Source organism: Monodelphis domestica, chromosome 2, assembly GCF_027887165.1.
Source record: "Monodelphis domestica isolate mMonDom1 chromosome 2, mMonDom1.pri, whole genome shotgun sequence".
Classification (NCBI taxonomy): Eukaryota; Metazoa; Chordata; class Mammalia; order Didelphimorphia; family Didelphidae; genus Monodelphis; species Monodelphis domestica.
In genome coordinates this window covers 133,099,978-133,119,599 of record NC_077228.1, presented here as the reverse complement: position 1 = coordinate 133,119,599, position 19,622 = coordinate 133,099,978, and positions in this window count along the sequence as shown.

Sequence of the window (19,622 nt, the reverse complement as noted above, 5' to 3'; positions counted from 1 at the left end):
ATAAGTGTATTTCTTTCAAAGAAATCATTTCAAAGACATGCTTAAGATTCCTGGATAATCTAAGTATTTAAAATGACAAGAGATAAAAATTAAATAAAAATATTCTTCATAATCATATTATGAAAAAAATGTGCTTTTTAGACCTAGAAACAGGAAGTCCTAAATTCAAATCTGGCTTCAGACATTTCCCATCTGTGTGATCCTGGGCAAGCCACTTTACCCCCATTTCCCAGCCCTTACTACTTCTGCCTTGGAACCAATACACAGCATTGATTCTAAGATAGAAGAATAAGGATTGTTGTTTTGGTTTTGTTTTGGTTTTTTTAAAGATTGCTTTTGATCTGGGTCTTAAAGGATGGCAAAGTTTCACCATACGGAGCATGGTGAGTGGTAAGCACACTAGAAATGAGCGATGTCATTGCATAAACAAATCAAAAGGATGAGAAATTGGAAAATATTCCATATAAGCCAGTAGATAATAAGGATCTTTTTCTGCTAAAAGCTGTGCAGTTGATAAATTCTTCATTTATGTGAATGACTTTTTTTTTAAGTGAAGGAAACAACATGCTATTCTAGATCTGATTCTTTCAAATTGATAAGAAGCAACTGGTTGCTGACATAAAAATGATGGGAACTTGGGGATTAAGTTGCACCTTAGAAATCATGAGGGGTAATAATAGCTACCATTTATATAGCATGGCTAAGATGTGCAAAGCACTCTACAAATATCATCTCATTTAATCATCATAATACAAAACAAGTAAGTACCATTATTGTCCTCATTTTACAGAGAAAAAAATTGAATTAGACAAAGATTAAATGACTTACTCGGGGTCACACAGCTAGAAGTATCTGAAAAAGGATTGGAACTGAGATCTTCCTGACTCCCGAGTCCAGATATAGGGAGCAGATTTCACAGACTTCCAAGAAAGGAATGGCCTAAAACTGCCAAGGGAAGTCAACCCAATAGAGATGGGAAGTTCTCAAGAATGAAATTCTGAAATAAACACAAATAATTCAAATAAGGAAGAAAAAGGGAAACAAGATGTCAAAGTGGTCAAACCATTAATCAAATTGAAAAGGCCATTTAAGCAAAGAGAAGTAACTGAGGATAAATCTGGAAGTGACACAGATCTGTAAGAATAATCAGAGTCACTAGACTTGTGTTTGCTAGTGAATCTTAAACATAATCAAAAAGGGATCCTAGCCAAGCTACAAGCAAGATAAGGATGGTCGCTGCTCAGGTTGGATAACGTGACAAATAAAGATGGCAGAAGGATGGCAGAACTACTCATTTCTAACTTTAGCTTGATTTTCTCTACTGAGGAGAATGGTCTGAGGACTGAAAGGGATAGAATAAAAATGGTTAATAGGGATTTGAAAGCCATTTCAATAATACAGTAAGGGAGCACTAGCTGTAATCAATAAATATACATTACCAAGCAAGACAAGCCATATCTCAGGGAATAAAGGGATGCAGAAGGAAGAATGTTTGCTGATCTTTATAAAAATCATGGAGAACTAGTTTCCAGAAGACAGAAGAAAGGTCAATGTTCTGAGTTTTGATGGGGCAGTTGAGGGGTAACAAAAGAAGGTAGCATTGGAGAACAATGGGTCATAAAAGGGCTTGACTTTCATTCCTAGCAAAATTCTAGAAAGTATAGTTTAAAACATGAGTTGGATTTAGTATTAGAAAGGAAAGCAAGTGATTACTAATAGCCAGAACAGCTTCACCAATGACTATTTATGCTGGAAAATTACTATAAAGAATGACAAATAGGAAGACTTCAAAAAAAATATTGAGAATGAAACAGAGCAAACCAAAAAAAAATTATGCACAATTGCTCTACCTATATCAATGATAATAACTTTGAATGGCTATAAAATTCAGATTGAAAAAGCTGGACAGCGCTGATATAAACTCTAAGGCATTTCTAATCATACCTGTCAGTACCCACCTAAAATATAAGGGTTGTAAGTTCTATCTGTTGCCATTTCTTTTTATGTTTCTGGGCTTGGAAATTGTATATTGTATAGAGCCTTTGGGTTTTATGTGATGTGTCAAATCAAAATTTATCTACAATTTTTTTTAAAGCAAATATCATGCCATATTGCTCTCATTTCCTTTTTTGATTAGACTGGTAGATTAAGCGAGCACTGTAGACATATCATATCCCTGGATTTCAGCAACACATTTGGAAAAGTCCCTTATAACAAACATTTTTATGGCTAAGCTGTCAAGATGGAAATTAGATGATAATATGGATCAAATAATGGTTGAAACAAAGAAGGAATATTCATTAGATATTGAGATGGAAACAAAGGCATGCTTATCAAAAATGCAAATGGCACAAAGCTAAAAGGGATAGTTCACGTATTGAATGAGAGTCATTAAAAAAGATCTTGGTGAGCTAGAATCAAATTAGGTAAAATGGAATAGAGACAAATGGAATAGAGACAAATGGAACGTCATGCTTCGGAGTTTAAGAAATCAATTACCCAAGGACAGTTTAAAGGAAATGCATAGTTAATGGTTTGTATGAAAAAAATCAGGGAGGTGGGGAAGGGTTTGCAAACAGTAACTGCAACAAGAATCAACAGTGTGATATGGAAAGACTGGTGATGTCCAGAGTAAGGATGGTGATGGTTCTGGTGTGCTTTATCCTGGTCACACTATTTCGGGGGGCTCTGTCTTCAGGTTCTGAGTACCACCTTTAGAAACTTGAGTGATTCCAAGAAAATCAGCCAAGAAGTTAAGAGGACTAAAGACCCTGATGTAGAGGGGAACAGTTGAATTAATCAACCAACAAGAATTTATGAAGTACCTTCTATGTGCCAAGCACTGGGGACTATATAATTAGAAATCTGTTACCCTAAAAACTACATTTCCCAGGAGCCCACAGACTTCCTGTCGTTACATACTTCCTGTAGACAGAGGGATAAATTGAATGGGGTTTCTGGTTTTGCACTCTTTTTGCTTCCTGTTGTGACTGTGGTGGAGTGGGCTTTTTGAACAAGTGTCTTAGCCATGGGCATATGGTTTTATTTTGTTACTTTTTTATTCCTTTATTTCTAATGATCGTTAATAAAGCTCTTAAAATATAATATTTGAATTATTCTAGACTAATTTTAATTTTTACAAGACACAGCCACCAAAATAAAAAAAATACAACAATCCCTGCACTCAAGGAGACAACACATACACCTTCAGAATAATTACAGGGGTTTTTTGGATCCATGAGTAGTTGGAGCATTAGGAAAGGCTTCGTGTAGAAGCTGGTGCTTGATGAACTGTGCCTTAAATGAAGAGAAAGATTCTAAGAGTTGGGGGGGGTGGGGGGGGGAGTCAAGAGAGGCCATTTCTGGCCTGGGAGATGATCAGGGCAAAGACGCAGAGATGGGAGATGTAATGAAAAATGAGAAACAGATCAGTTTGATTAGATTACAGGAAGAGGAGTATTGTATTATAAGACTGGAAAGATAAACTGGCAAGTCATGAAGAACTTTATAATTAAAACTAATGGGAATCAAGAACTACTAGAGTTTATTGAATCAAGGAACAGCACAGATATACACTTAAGGAAAATCATTTTGGCAGCTGTGCAAAGGATGTATTAGAGCAAGGAGAGACTTGAGCAGGAAAACCTTTTTAAGAAACTAGAAATATTGAGGCTAGTGAATATCTAGAGTGGAAGGAAAGAATAAACATTTCTGTAATTAATATAATTAATAATTAATTTCTAGGGGGCAGCTGGGTAGCTCAGTAGATTGAGAGCCAGGCCTAGAGATGGGAGGTCTTAGGTTCAAATCTGACCTCTAAACACTTCCTAGCTGTGTGACCCTGGGCAAGTCACTTAATCCCCATTGCCTAGCCCTTACCACTCTTCTGCCTTAGAACCAATACATAGTATTGATTCTAAGATGGAAGGTAAGGGTTTAAATAATAATAATAATAATAATTTATTTATTTATGTGATATAAAATATAATTAAAACTAATCATTTCAATAATATAATTACTTTAATTGATATATAATTAATATAAATCATTTATATTATGTGCCAAGCACTGATATGATCCCATTTGATTCTCACAATAACCCTTGGAGGTAGTAACTATTATTATCCCCATTTTTTACAGCTGAGAAAACTGAATCAAGCAGAAATAAAGTGATTTTGCCTGGACTCACACAGCTAGTAAGTGTCTGAGACTAGATTCAAACTCAATGTTCCTGTTTCTAGGATCTTCAAGCATTTGAAGCTCTCTCATTTGGAAGAGAGATTCGACTTCTTTTTGGTGACAAAGGACAGAATTAGGAACCATGGATATAAATTGCAGAGAAATGTTTAGGTTAGATCCAAAGAAAATTTTCCTCATGTTTAAAGATGTCCCAAAGTGGAATCAATAAAAATATATCAAGCACCTTCTATGTGTCAGGTGCTGTGCTGAGCACTGGGGGTACAAAAAAGGGGCAAAAGAAAGTCCCTGTCCTCAAAGAGCTAAGAAACTAATGGAGGAGACAGCATAGGAAATACTTAACAGAGGGGAAGACAGACTTATGATGGCTTTTAAGGCACAGACCAATTCCCCTCAAACCCTAAGTGTGTAGACTTCATTTAATAGCCTGGATGTTTTGCTACCATAGCACCACCTGGTGATCACCGCTTTCCTTGGTAGTTCCCTCACGCACCCAGGATTCAATATCTGCCATTATCTTGTCTAGAGCTAGAAGATAACTCAGAGGTCATCTAGCATAACTTCATCCCCCCAACCCCCTGCATTTTACAGACAAGGAAACTGAGGTCCAAGGAGTTCAGTAATATGTCCAAAGTCTTACAGGTAATAAATGTCAGCGGCAGGATTTGAACCACTCTAACCTCAAGTTGAGGGCAGCTTGGTGGTGTGGAAATAGAATTTTGTACCCTTGGACTTCATCTCCCAGCATCCCTTTCCTCATTCCAACATTGCGTCCTTACATTTTGAAGATAAGTTGTGTGTAACTCCTCTCTCTCTGTCTCTCTCTCTGTCTCTTTCTGTCTGTCTGTCTGTCTGTCTGTCTCTCTCCCTTCCCACTTTTCTCAGTCTGAGCAGCTCATCTCACTCAGGCTATCATTTTCCTTTACTTCAAGTTCTTATTAATAAATAATAAATAAATAAAATATAATACTTGGAGTAATGAGTATTAATTTTTAATCTTACATTGGCACAGCGGATAGAGTGCTGGTCTGGGAGTTAGGAGGACCTGATTTCAAAATCTGACCTCAGATACTTACTAGCTGTGTGATCCTGGGCAAGTCACTTCAGCCAGTTTGCCTCCGTTCTTCATTTATAAAATGAGCTGGAGAAGGAAATGGCAAACCACTTTAGGATCTTTGCCGAGAAAACTCCAAATGGGACCACAAAACATCAGACATGGCTGAAAAACAACTAAACAACAAAAACAAAAAAATGCCTACAATATTCCCAGCAACTAAACTAAACAACAAAAAGATGACCTCTTTCCACCCTCCAACAAGGCATCCGGGAATGTATTCAAAGCCAACTCGCACTGGCTGCCTTATCCATTTCCCAACATGAGCCCTCAACTCCAGCCAGTGGAGTTTCCTCTTTATTCTCTGACTCGGTTGAATTCATTGGAACAGCCCCAAAGTTCTCTATTCAACCAACATTGACTAAGCACATCAGTTTGTTCGTGTTCTTTCATTTGCCTACTGTAGTTTCACTGGCAATGGATGCTCTCTTTGGTGAGATCACTGAGAAGAGTAGAGCCTTGACTCAGAATCAGAGGCATCTGGCCAGGTTCTGATCCTCTGATAGGCAGCCTCAAACAGTTTGGGGTAGCTGCACCCACACATGGAAGTCTCCCCACCAACAAAATCATAATATTGATATGTTTGACTAGATAATAAGGTTCATTGAAGACAGGAATTGCACTAGTGTGATTCAGATGAAAACAAACAAATAAAACCCACTGTATTGGGAGTCAGAGGAGCTGTGTTCATATCCTGCCTCTCTCACTACCGATGTCACCTTGGACAAGTCATCTAATCTTTGGAGCCTGTTTCCTTCTTTATCTATAAAATGAAGGAGTACAACCAGATCAGAGGCATGAAGTGCCTACCACATTCCCAAATGTGACCCAAACCAGGTTAAAATGAAATTGGGAAATATGTAACAAAATAAATAAAATACAATTAAATATATAGATAAAAATTATGCTTTTAAACTAAGTCAATATGTGGCCAACAGGGAGCCTAACATACTGATGAGTGGCCCCCATTTTTTTGAGTTTGATGTCCATTCCATCCCTAAAACTATAATCTCCTACATGCCAAAGACAATGGATATAATGCAATTTTCAAGCTTTAATACACTATATAAATGCCAGTCATTATTATTATTGTTGTAGTATTTTATTATTGGCCTACAATCAGGTGATGACTTCAATCCCTGAGCCTTCAGCTGCCCTTCTAAGCTCAAACAAGGTTTATAAAGCAACATGGTGGAGGCAGGAGAAATATGCAAGGAAATGTTTAACAACTGAACTCTCATTTTCAAAAAAGCATAGGTACACACCTAAGTTGAATGTACGTTGTTGACACTTTCTGAAGGCTAGACAGTTGACCAAGTGATAAATCGAGTTCTGATGTGTAGCAATTTCTGGGAACATTTTACTATCTCTCAAATTGTTGAAGATGTTGTGGGATTAGAGCACATCCCTTGGCTACAACAGAAGAAGCGTAGGATAATAGGATGCTCTGAATTAGGAGTAAGGAAATCTGGGTTCAATTCGGAGTGCTGTCCCTGACTTGCACTATGATCTTAAATGCAATTCTCCTCCTCTAGGTGTGTTTTCTCTTCTAGAACAAGGAAGAGTTAGACTCATTGCTTTCTAAGAGAATCCATAAATGTTCCTTATTTAACCAGCCAGGTATTTTGCCAATTTCATTACTTAATTAACTTATGCACATTGACCAGATGGTATCTTAACAAACTTCCTGCCAGAATGGATGCTCTATCACATACCTACTCCAGCAAAACTCTAGGGTTCTCACCAGACCAACACTGAACAAGAAATCTGATGGGAAGCTACTAGAAGCCAAAGGGGAAAGAACAGGGATGAGTATTTATTAAGTATCTACTATGTGCCAAACACTCTACAAATACCATCTCACTTGACCTTTATAACAACCCTAGGAAGTAGCTACTTGTATGATCCCTTGTATGATTTCCAGTTGGGGAAATTGAGGTAGGCAGCATTTAAGTGTCTTGTCCAGGATCACACAGCTATTGTCTGAGGTCAAATTTGAATTCAGTTCTTGACTTAAGGCCTAGGTGCCACCTAGCTAAGGGTAATAGGAAAGGGAATTCCTTTCCAGCAAAAGCAAGCACCATATGGCCAAGAACACATGGAGTCTGTAAGGTGTCCAGAGGCAGCAAGAGTAGAAGACTCCTCTGAAAGAGCCCTAGGGAAATGGTGGCATGGAAGTATCCCATATAGGGCCCAACCAATATGAAGCTGTAGTAGAAGTAGAAGCTTAGACTGAGAGTGGGATGGTTCTTGCCCAGGAGCTCTGAGGTCCCTTATACTTTTTTTTCCTGACATACCAGAGGAGGTCCAGATCTGGCACTCCAAACCTCAAAGATCTAAGGGGGCTGATGCCAGGGAAGTGAAGGTCAGTCTGGAATGAAAACTGAAAAGATGAGAATATCAAAGAAAATTTAAACCAGTATTAAAAAATAATTGAGAATCTTAGTCCAAACAACTGCAAGCAAAGAAAGACTCAAAGGGAAAAAATAACTTTCCCACAAAGACTACATAGAACACTTAGAAGAAATGAAGGGTGATTTTTAAAAGGAAGCAAAAGCTGTTGAAGAAAAATTAAAGGAGAATAAGTAGTTTTAGAGGAGGAAGTAGCAAAACACAAGAAATAGAATCCCTGAAAATTAAAACAGGCCAAAATAAAATCAGTGACAAAAAATATTAGAAGAAATCAAAAGACTGGAAAATAGGAGAAAATGTAAGTTACCTTACACACACACACACCAAAAAAAAAAAAACAATGAATGTAAGACAAGGAGGAGATCCTTTTAGAGTCATTGGACTTCAGAAATCACAAAAAAAATGAACATTTTAATAAATTATAAATGAAAACTGCCCAGATCTATGAGAATGAGAGGGTAAAATAAAGATAGCAAGTCTCTACTGAAAGACTCCTCCTGAAGGGAATGCAAAAGGAAGAAAAGGCCAAGGAATGTTATAACCAAAATTCAGTCCCAGGTCAAAGAAAGAATACCAGAAAGTCCAATCCAAAAACTAGCATACTACTACTGGGATCTCAAGAGACCTGGAAGCTTGGACTCAAAACCAGAGGATATTTTGGAATACAGTACTCCAAAAGACAAAAAGGTAAAGACATATAAGCAAAGATAATTTGTTCTGCAAAACTGAGCATAATCCTACAGGAGGCCAAATATGGATCTTTAATGTAATAGAAGACATTTATATATTCCTGATGAGAACAGAGTGAAACAAACAAATCTAGAAAAACCTAGAAAGGTAAATTTATCTGTGCCATCAAAATGAACTATATGAAGGTGTAGTGCTAACATTCCAATGTGGGGAGAAGAAAAAAGTGTCTATTTGGAACAATAATGTATCTGAAAGTTATTGAGAAAGTAATTTAAGAAAAACAGAGATCCAGGGTATTTGTACTTAAGAGAGAGAAAGAGAAAAGTTGGTTCTATTCTGAGGATTCAAGGGGGGACAGAATAGAGGGTAAAAGGAGGAATACACAAAAGTAGAAGAGAAAGAAGGGCATAGAACTTGCTATTTCTCATAATTGAGATGCATAAGAGTACATAAAGGAAGGGAAGGAAAAATGGGCATCAGGTGAACTCTTCTCTTATCTGAAACTGGCAAAAGAGGGTTGAACATACACATATGACACACACACAAAATTTGGTGTAAAATTTACATCAACCTTAGAGAAATGAATGGAAAGGGGAGCAGGGGTGGGCTAAAAAGGAGGATTATACTGGGAAGAGAATAATTAAAAACAGAATAAGTTACCTGATCCAGAATGGAAAAAATTAAAGATGGAAGGAGAGAAAGATCTTAGGCAATTTGAAATTGACTAAAAAAATTGTGGTATATGAATATAATGGGATATTATTGCCCTAAAAAATGACATGATTTCAGAGAATCCTGGATAGTACAAACTAATAAAGAATGAATAAGCAGCACTCAAATAATAATTTATACAAGAATAACAACATTTTAAAATCCTCTTCCATCAAGCTGACTCCAACATTCAGGGGCTTCACTTATTTAGCAATTATTATTATATTTTAAATCCTTACCTTCCATCTTAGAATCAATACTGTGCATCAGTTCCAAGGTAGAAGAGCAGTAAGGGCTAGGCAATGAGGTTTAAGTGCTTACCTACGGTCACACAGATAAGAAATGTGTGAGGCCAGATTTGAACTTAGAACCCCCTATTTCTAAGGCTTTCACATAGCCACTTAGCTATCCCCCAACAATAAGAATATTGTTAAGAAAAACAATTCTGAAAGTCTTCAAGAATGATGATCAAAGCAATAATCAACCAGGTATGTATGTCTATACATATCTATTTTGATGCGTTTTGCTCACCTGAGAAATGATAAAGTGAAGAAAACCTGTATTACTTTGTAGAAATTGTTTGACTTGACTATGAATATTTACTATAAAGAGTTTTTTCCCCCTTTCTTTTTCTCTGTTAATTATGTGAGGGGGGAGGATAATCAGGAGAAGATTAGCAATAATGATGGAAAAAAGACTATTATATCATTTTTAAAACACATAGGAGGCAACTAGGAGGCACAGTGGATAGAGAGCCAGGTCTGGAGCCAGTAGAACTTGGGTTCAAATGTAATCTCAGATACTTTCTTGTTATGTGACCCTAGATAAGTCACTTAACACTATTTGCCTAGCCTTTGCCCTTCTGTTTTAGGATTGTTACTAAGGCAGAAAGTTCACAGAAGAGAACAGAAAGCAAGTTTAGAAGGAATCACAAACAGGACAGTTTTGAAAGTAATATGCAGAATTTATCATATATTTTAAAAAATCAAACAATGTGAAGTAGAGATTCATTGTCCTTTTTGGGTTCTCCTGTATATATGAAAACACCCCTTTTTAGTGTTTAAGTTCAGAAAAAAAAGTTCAAATTAAAAGTAAATTATTTTAAAAGAAGGTATCCTAAGTCAAGAAGAAAAGTTCTCCAGTATAGGGATGAAGGTGGGAAATCTATCTTCATCTTATGCTTCTTCTCTCTCTTCAACCTCACACAGATTCTTTTACAATGCACTAGGCACTATGCCAGGCACTATGCTAGGTCCTGGGTCTACAAATATATAGGATCAAAAAGAAAGATAGCCACTGCCCTCCAAGAGTTTATATTTCAACAGGGAAGACAATACATAAAAGAGAGCTGAAAAGGGAGTAGAGCATAATGGTCTGGGTCTTTCCTCAAAATGGAAGTTTCAAAAAGAAGTCACCATGGGAGAAAATGGCCTCAGGTGCTAAGGGGAAAGGCATCCTAATCATGGCGGCACAAGATGCATCCTTCCACTTTTGCTGATTTCTATCTCTGTGATCTTGGACAAGTCCTCTGGGTCTTGCACTCTTTCAATTTTGTCCTCTGTAAAATGAAAGGATTGGATTAAGAGTTCTAAACTGATATTCCTGTGTTGTCCAGATTTGAATTGGCATCAGAAGCCATGAATAGTTAATTCCTACACAATCTCTGTGGGCTTGTTTTCTTAGATGTAAAATGAAGGAGATTGGAACTTGGTTCAGATCTCACTTCTGATATTTATTAATTGTGTGACCTTGGCAAAGCCACCTCAACTCCATAGGTCTCAGTTTCCCCATTTGTAAAAGGAGAGATTATGACCTAGCTCTTCTTAATTCCCACAATGGGCAGATGCGTGGGGTAAGGACTGGCGTGTCATGAGGAAGCTTCCCCTTGGGGGTTCTCACTTGAGGAGAACGTGCAGAGAGGCTGCCGGAAAGCGTCGTCTCGTAACTGGGGTTTGTGGGCTTCCTTGCTCCATTTGGTCCCCAATCCAACCCAGTTGAAGTTCTCTCTCTGACATTCTCCATATTAGCCCCCAGGTGGCACTGTAGGACTGACCACAGTCTCAGACACCCTCCCACAGCCAATGGGCCCCTTTGGACGGAAACGACTGGTTTTCTGCACATGCATAGCCTGTGAAACCTGGACAAAAGACCACGCGTTAACCCTCAGGATTGTCTTTGTGCCAGCAGGAAGACTTCCAAACCAAGGCACACGTCCAGATCCCTAACCCAGCCTTGCAACCTTAGTAGGACACAAGAGATGGCGTGGTCCACTTTAGCAGGACTGGAAGAATCCTCTCCCTGGAATTGCCCTGGACTGCCCTTGTCCCGGAGGAACCTGGATGCTGTTCCGCGGACCCTGACGATGTTGGGTGTTAAAGGCAGACGGAGTCCTGGTTTGTGCCTCGCGGCATCTCCAGGGTCCGCCACTCCCTTCCCCTCCATAGCCATACCCACAGACTTTGGGGAGAAAACCCCAAGACAGGATGAGGGTCTCATCTTTGCCCAAAACCCAAGTACGGTCCTCAGAAGAAAAACGTCCCTGGTTCCTTCCCAGCCTAAACCGTCTGGCAGAGAAACAGCCCACAGCCTCCATCCATGAACCCAAACCTGGTGTTTCTGTAGGGTGGCTCACGGGGGTCATGACGCCTCTGGACCCATGGGGGAAGGGGCCGACGTGACTCCAAAACTGGTCTCCGGGATTTCGATTTTTCTACCGATGCCAAACTGGACTGAAACTTGCTCCATTCAATGATTCGGCTAGAAACTAATCTTTTTTCCCCATTCAAAGGATAGGAGACAAGGACTGCTAACCCTATTGACCAGATGTGACATCTGCCCCTGGAGGCACCCAAAAACTTTGTAGCAGAAAAGCACATTGGATCAGCGGAGAGGAATAAAAGGATGCCATATGAAGCTAGACAAACTAAGAAATTGGTCTTCCCAGAGATGTAGTAACTGGGGGGGGGGGGGGTGATGGAGCTTTTTTTCCAGGATGCCATCATCTAAAGTCACACCACATAAAGACCTTCAGTCTCTCCCCGGGCCATAGATTGCCACCCCAGGGATCCCTACCTAGCAGAATCCCCCGAGAATCAATGTCTTTGACCAAAGATATCATTTTAGCAATGGGAATTATAGGGACACTGTGAGATGATTGGGGGGCAGCTAGGTGGCTGGATTAGAGTCAGGAGGAACTGGGTTCAAATCTGGTCTCAGATACTGGGCAAGTCATTAGTACCCCACCCCCACCACCCCCACCCCAGCCATTTACTTAGCCATTGCCCTGCTGCCGCAGAGTTGTTACCAAGACAGACGGAAAGGGTTTTTAAAAAGAAAGATGAATAGGAAGGGTTGGGAAGGTTAGGTGGTATTTTGATCACAACTGCCTATTCTCCCTATGTTCCATGTGGCATGGGACCCTCCCTGGGTTTCCCTTTGCACATCCCAACACCCACCAGTGTTTAAGCAGGAAAATTCCCTTCCTTCCCTCCTTGCATTCCTGTAATGCTGAGGAAAAGGTGACTCTGGACATCAAAGAGTCACAATAAGGCAAGACCCCCAAGAGAAATATTCCCCTTGGGTTCTCCCCCTAGATTTTGAGATGGACACAGAGATATACCTCCTGGCTATGCTTCCACACCAGTGGGGTGTATCCTAGACATCTACTTGACCCCTAATCGATGCCGGTCAGCCTTTGTATCTTCAGGACACAAACCCCAATCGGATAACAAACTTCTCCCACTCCCGCCTAACCTCATTCCACTCCCTCATCCCTGGTCACAGAGCCCTTGTTTTGGAAGAGTATAAAAGACCTAGAACACAACTCCTTGAGGAGGCAGTAGCCCATCTGTGCTGTCCTCCCAGTCACTTCAACAGGAATTCCAAAGGAATACATTTCGCTTTTTATTTCTAAGCTAAGTTAGGGAGTCTCACATTCTTGCAAAGGATACCCATCCCAAACCCCAGGGGTTCACCTCAATCCCCCCACAACACACGCATGAGATGGTGAAGATCTGATCAAACCCTTTGCAAGATTCTATGCTACCTGTGTGCAAGTACAATCTTCCCAAAAATTTTGGAATAAATTTTAGATTGGGAGTCATAGGACCTGAGTTCAAATTCTAGTTTTGCTTTTTGTTAGCTCCAAGGACTTAGACTTCTAATTCACCTGTTAGCCTTAGATTCTTCAACTGTAAAATAAAGATCCTTCTTCAAGCTTGGATTCCCAACTATCCAAATCATTGGATTGTTCCAAACCATCCCTCTATCTGTATTCAGATCACCTCACCCCTCCATGTCAAGGCTGAACGGCCACTTGTCAGGGATGCTGCAATAGAAGATTCCAGCATGGAGTGGGAAGTCAGATGAGATGATCTCTAAGCTCTCTTTCCAACTCTCTTGAGATTTTTAGGGTTCTAAATTTAAATCATCTGCCCTTGGTTTTAGCTCCATGGTTCAAAATGCCTCCACCAACTCATCTGCCCTCAGCAACCCAAAAGAACTGTTATGCTTTCTCTTCTCTGCCACTTAGTTATGGCCCAGTGTTAGCAGCTACTCACTGTTCTGGGGTGGGAGGGCCTGGAATCCCAAGCCTCTAGCCTGACTTTCTGGTCTTGAGCTATTACTGGGCCTCTTTCTTCAAAGCCAAAAGAAAGGAAATCCTCTAAAGTAAGGTGGAGTGGTCCTATAGCTTGGAAGTCATTCACAAACAGCAAGGAACGGAATTGTGCGTATTTATATGTATAAGCTCTTACTACACATAGAGCCAACTCGTGTTTCTATTTTTCTCTCTGTCTCTCCTGATACCTACTACCCCATGCTGGACTTCTCCAACCTCTACAATAGATCATGGTACTTCCTCTGAGCTTTCGCAGGGAGGGTGCTGACCCTGATGTCAGTGGGGTCAGTTCAAATCTTGCCTCTGAGGTTTTCTCCTTGTGTGACTTCAGATAAGCCACTGAACCTCCTTGGTCCTCAGTTTCCTCCTATGTAAAACCAGGGCATTGAATTAAACCTCTTACATACCTTCCACTTTAGGTCTCTATTTTGGTGAATATTTCTGATTTTAATGGGGACCTCCTTTGCTTCAAGACAAGAGCCTTTAACAATTCTGTAGTTCAGTGAGAGAATTTGTACCCCCTGAAAAAAGGTGGATATTTTACAATTGGGATGCCTCCATGTTCAATTTTGGTTCTCTCCTCTCTTGTTCCCTTTGTCTCTACCTCTGTCTCTCTCTCTCTTTCAACCTCTGTCTCTCTGTCTGTCTCTATCTCACTCTGGCCCTCTCTGTCTCTGACTCTACTTTCTGTTTCTGTCTATCTGTCTTTGTCTCTGACTCTCTCTGGCTCTAGTTCTTCTGTCTCTATCTGTCTTTGTCGCTGTCTCTCTCTGGCTCTGACTGTACTTTCTGTCTCTGTCTATCTGTCTTTGTCTCTGGCTCTCTCTGGCTCTGGCACTCTGTCTCTGTCTCTTCTGTCTCTGTCTATCTGTCTTTGTCTCTGGCTCTGGAACTCTGTCTCTGTCTCTTCTGTGTCTGTCTATCTGTCTTTGTCTCTGACTCTCTCTGGTTCTGGTTCTTCTATCTCTCTCTGTCTCTCTCTGTCTTTGGCTCTGTTTCTCTGGCTCTAGTTCTTCTATCTCTCTCTGTCTCTATCTGTCTTTGTCTCTTTCTCTCTCTGGCTCTGACTCTACTTTCTGTCTCTATCTGTTTTTGTCTCTGTCTCTCTCTGGCTCTGGCACTCTGGTTCTGTCCCTTCTGTCTCTCTGTGTGTCTATCTGTCTTTGTCTCTGACTCTCTCTGGCTCTGGTTCTTCTATCTCTGTCTCTATCTGTCTTTGTCTCTCTCTCTCTCTCTCTCTCTCTCTCTCTCTCTCTCTCTCTCTCTCTCTCTCTCTCTCTCCTTTCTGTCTCTGTCTATCTGTCATTGTCTCTGTCTCTCTCTGACTGTCTCTTCTGTCTCTCTTTCTATCTCTATCTGTCTTTGTCTCTGTCTCTCTCTGGCTCTGGCACTGTCTCTGTCTCTTCTGTCTCTCTCTCTCTCTGTCTCTGTTTATCTGTCTTTGTCTCTGGCTCTGGCTCTATCTCTATCTCTCTGTCTATCTGTCTGTCTTTGTCTCACCCTGGCTCTGTGTCTACCTCTATCTCCCTCTTCCTGTCTCTGTCTTTGTCTCTGGCTCTGACTCTACTTTCTGTCTCTGTCTATCTGTCTTTGTCTCTGTCTGGCTCTGGCTCTGGCTCTCTGGCTCTTCTATCTCTCTCTTTCCGTCTCTGTCTATCTGTCTCTGTCTCTGGCTCACACTGGCTCTCTGTCACGCACCCATAGACACACACCAGAGCCTTCCCCTCCTGTAGGAATGACCTCTGCAGCAAACATCCAATCAGGTGATTGTCTTTGATGGATTAAACCCAGAGCCTTCATCCAGGTCCCATAAATAAAAGGTAACTATCGATCCAATTCTCTCTCAGCTGGCTCGGTCCATTCCAGCATAATTAACATTTTATCTGGGCAGTGCAAAGTGAATGGAGAGGAGCAGGAGGGAGGACGCTTGGCTCTCCAGATGCCATTAAGCTCTCGGGGAACAGCTTGCAGCAGGTGACTTTGGCTCCTCGTGGGGGATGATGACATAAGCCAGAAACTGCAGAATCCATCCCCTGTGAAAACAGCTCAGTTCCACCACCCGGAGCCAACCAGGGGAAGCCAATCACGGTGTCACTTTGCATTATCCCAGGTTCCCTCCTCGGAGACAGCACAGACATTACCTCATCTGCCCAAGTCATAGCTTTTTCCAAGATGGAAAGGAAAAATGTCTGTTCTCTCCTTAGGTCTTTCCCTGCCCCTCCCAGCCTCAAGGTTAGAGAGAGAAAGACTAAAACCCAAAAGGAAGATGGAACTGACCCAAGGGCATGTTAATGCCCAATCTCTGTCTGAGAGACTCAAATCTTCTCAGATATATTTATTTATTTTGATCATTTATCATTTTAATCATGTATCATTAGTCAATCAATTAACAAGCATTTATTAAAAATCTATTACATAGGGGCAGCTGGGTGGCTCAGGGAAGGAAAGTCAGGCCTAGAGACAGGAGGTCCTGGGTTCAAATCTGGCCTCAGACACTTCCCAGCTGTGTGACTCTGGGCAAGTCAATTAACCCCCATTGCTCAGTCCTTCCCATTCTTCTGCCTTGGAACCAATATACAGTATTGATTCTAAGACAGAAGGCAAAGGTTTTAAAAATAAAAGTAAAAAGAATCTTCTTTGTACCAAGCACTGTGTTAGGTGCTGGAAATATAGAGACTAAAACTTCTCGGTCCTTCCCCTGGCTCCCCTTGTGGAGTTTACTTTCAATAAGAGGAGACATGGAGTCTATACAAAATGTAGACAATATAAATATAAGATAATGGGGGGGGGCAATAGGCACTAGCAGCTGGGAAGGATCAGGGAAAACCTCCTGAAGAAATAAGCTTCCATCTCTTCCCATACTGAGGGACAAAGGGATTTTCTAGAAATTGGGTATTTCATCATAGTTACTCAATTCAATTCTACAAACTGATTCCAGGCATTGGGTGAGCCTCTGCATATACAAAGCAGAACCAACATTTCTCTAGCTCGCTGAACTTGGCAAAATGCTTTCCAAACAGGCATCTCTTTTGAGTATCACAAAAGTTTTGTGAAATACAGATTTTGGTTCTTAGGTTGTATTTATAGAGTAGAATAGCTGGATTCAAAGATCCCTAAGTTCAAATCCAGATTCACATACTCCTTGGGCAATTCACTTAATCCTTTTTGCCTCAGTTTCCTCATCTGTAAAATGAGCTAGAGAAAGAAATGGCAATCTACACCAGTCTCTTTGCCAAGAAAACCTCAAATAGGGTCACATGACTGGCCAATTGAAAAACAATAAAATCCCCAATTTTGCAGATGAGAAAATTAAGGTTCAGTAATTTTGCCCATTCTAAAAAACTAACAAACTTTCCAGGGAGTTTTTTTTTTTAATCCAGATCTTCTTAAGTCCAAGGGCTAAGGATGAACTTAAATTTTTTTTTTTTGTTTAATCATTTCAGTCCTGTCTGGATCTTCATGATCCTATTTGGGGTTTTCTTGGCAAAAATACTAGAACAATTTGCCCTTTCCTTCTCCAACTCATTTTACAGGTGAGAAAACTGAGGCAAACAGGGTTAAGTGACTTGCTCTGGGACTCATAACTAGTGTCTGAGGCCAGATTTGAACTCAGGTCTTCCCAACTCCAGGCTTAGAGCTCTATTGTCTGCCACTGTCTAACTGCCCCAAGGGAACATTCAGGGAATATATTTATCAAAAAGATAAAATCACTCCTGGTACAAGAAGTCCTTTCCCCATTCACCTACTCTCCTCTTCCTAGGACCTATCTCACAGGGTCATTATAAGGATCATATGAGATATTTATAAAGCACCTGACATGTAGTAGGTGCTGTATAAATACTTCTTCCTTTCCCTGCCCTCCATCCTTCATGGAGTCTTTATATAACTCCCCTTAGATGTAGCTCTCTGTTGGATGGGCCCCTCAACATCTGCTCCTTTCTTGGATCCATAGCTGGAACTTCCTAAATAAATCAGAAAAGGAAGGAAGGGGAGGAGGGAAGAAAGGAAGAAAGCCATCTATCAGATGATAGCTCAGGTCTTGGGAAAACATTCAATTCTATTTAACAAATATTTTTTGGTCACCTACTAGGTGTCAGAAGTTACACCCTTCATTTACTGACAGAATAGTTACTAAGTCAATAGGATTCATCCAAAATGAATGGAAGAGACTCATGGACTAGGAAAGGATTTCATGGGCCATTTAGTTCAACTCTACCACAACCATCATAGATAACATCTATAAAACACTTTTAAGGTTTACAAAGCACAAAACATTCATCGTCATCAGATCCTGACAACAACCCTAGAGGACAAGCACAAGTGCTCATATTATCCACGTTTTACAGGTGAGGAAATTGGAGCTGAGAGAGAGATTGGGTCTTGCTTGCCCATCGCCACAAAACTAATAACTATCCAAGGGAAGATTCTAATGCAGGTCCTCACTTCCAGACTGTGTTGCCTCTACAACAAATGGTACCCCAAGCCTCACCTTGAGTTTTTCAGTGGGGAGGAACTCATCATTTCCAAGGCAGTCCTTTACACTTTGGGTTTGCTCTAATCATAAGTGAATTGTTTCCATTTAGAGAGCCAAAATCTACCTCTCTGAAATTTCCACCTATGATTTCCAGTTTTGCCTTCTGAGACTAGATAGAACATGTTTAATCCTTTTTCCACATGATAGACCTTTAAAGACTTAAACTCCTTTATCTGGCTATCTCCTCCAGGCTAAACACCCCCAGTTTCTTCAACTGATTCTCACATAGCATGATCTCAAGGCTCTATCCCTACCCAATCTGCACCCCCCTCTAGAAAATGTCCTTTTAGGAATAAAGAACTGAAGAAATTCCATGTGGACCGGAACGACCTCCAGGAATTGATGCAGAGTGAAAGGAGAAGAACCAGGAGAACATTGTACACAGAGACTGATGACTGTGGGACAATTGAATGTAACTTTCAAATTAAAAAAAAAAATTCAAATTGAATGTAACAGTAAACTTTTCTACTAGAAGCAATGCAATGATCCAGGACAATTCAGAGGGACTTAGGAGAAAGAACGCTATTCACATCCAGAGAAAGAACTGTGGGAGCAGAAATGCAGAAGAAAAACATAGGATCGATCATGTAAGCTCAATATGGATAGTATTCCGGTTTTGATGTTAAAGGATCACTCTACTGCAAATGCAAATAACATGGAAATGGGCTTTGAACAATGATACATGCATAACCCAGGGGAACTGCTTGTCAGCCATGGAAAAATGTCCTAAATTTTAAAAAATGTTCTTTTAGAAACCTGAGACCAGAATTGAACAGAAAATCCCATTCCAGTGATGGTCTGCCTAGATTAGAGCATTGCAGAATTGTCCTCCCCTTAGTCCTGGGCACTATATCAGAAACCCACATATTCTTATGGCCATGCTAGCTGGGGTCACCAGGCAGCCACGATTTCTCATTGCTAGTGAAGAATGGTCTTAGCTTCCTCTTCCCCATCCCCATTTGCTAAGTGACAAAAGGTAATTCTTGGAACGGAGCCTGGCTCTTTGGTCCCAACAATGTCTGTTTGCTTTGAATCCTCTAAGTTCCCTTCCTTTCGCAGGGACTATTGTTAGCCTTTTCCCTCATCTTCAAAAAAAAAAAGTTACAAAAAATCTTAAACCACAAGAAATAGAGCAGTTTTAAAAAAACCCTCTCTAAACTAGCCTCCTTCTGAAAGTCCCTTATCTCCAGACAGGAAGGTTGGGACTTTCCTGTTTAGACATTATGTCTGGTGAGAGGAAATCAAGATTTGAAGTAACAATAATAATTACATAAGCCTATGATATGTTCATATCATCAGTAGCAGAAAACGGTTTTGTTTATGTGGGGTTTTTCAAACCAGACAAA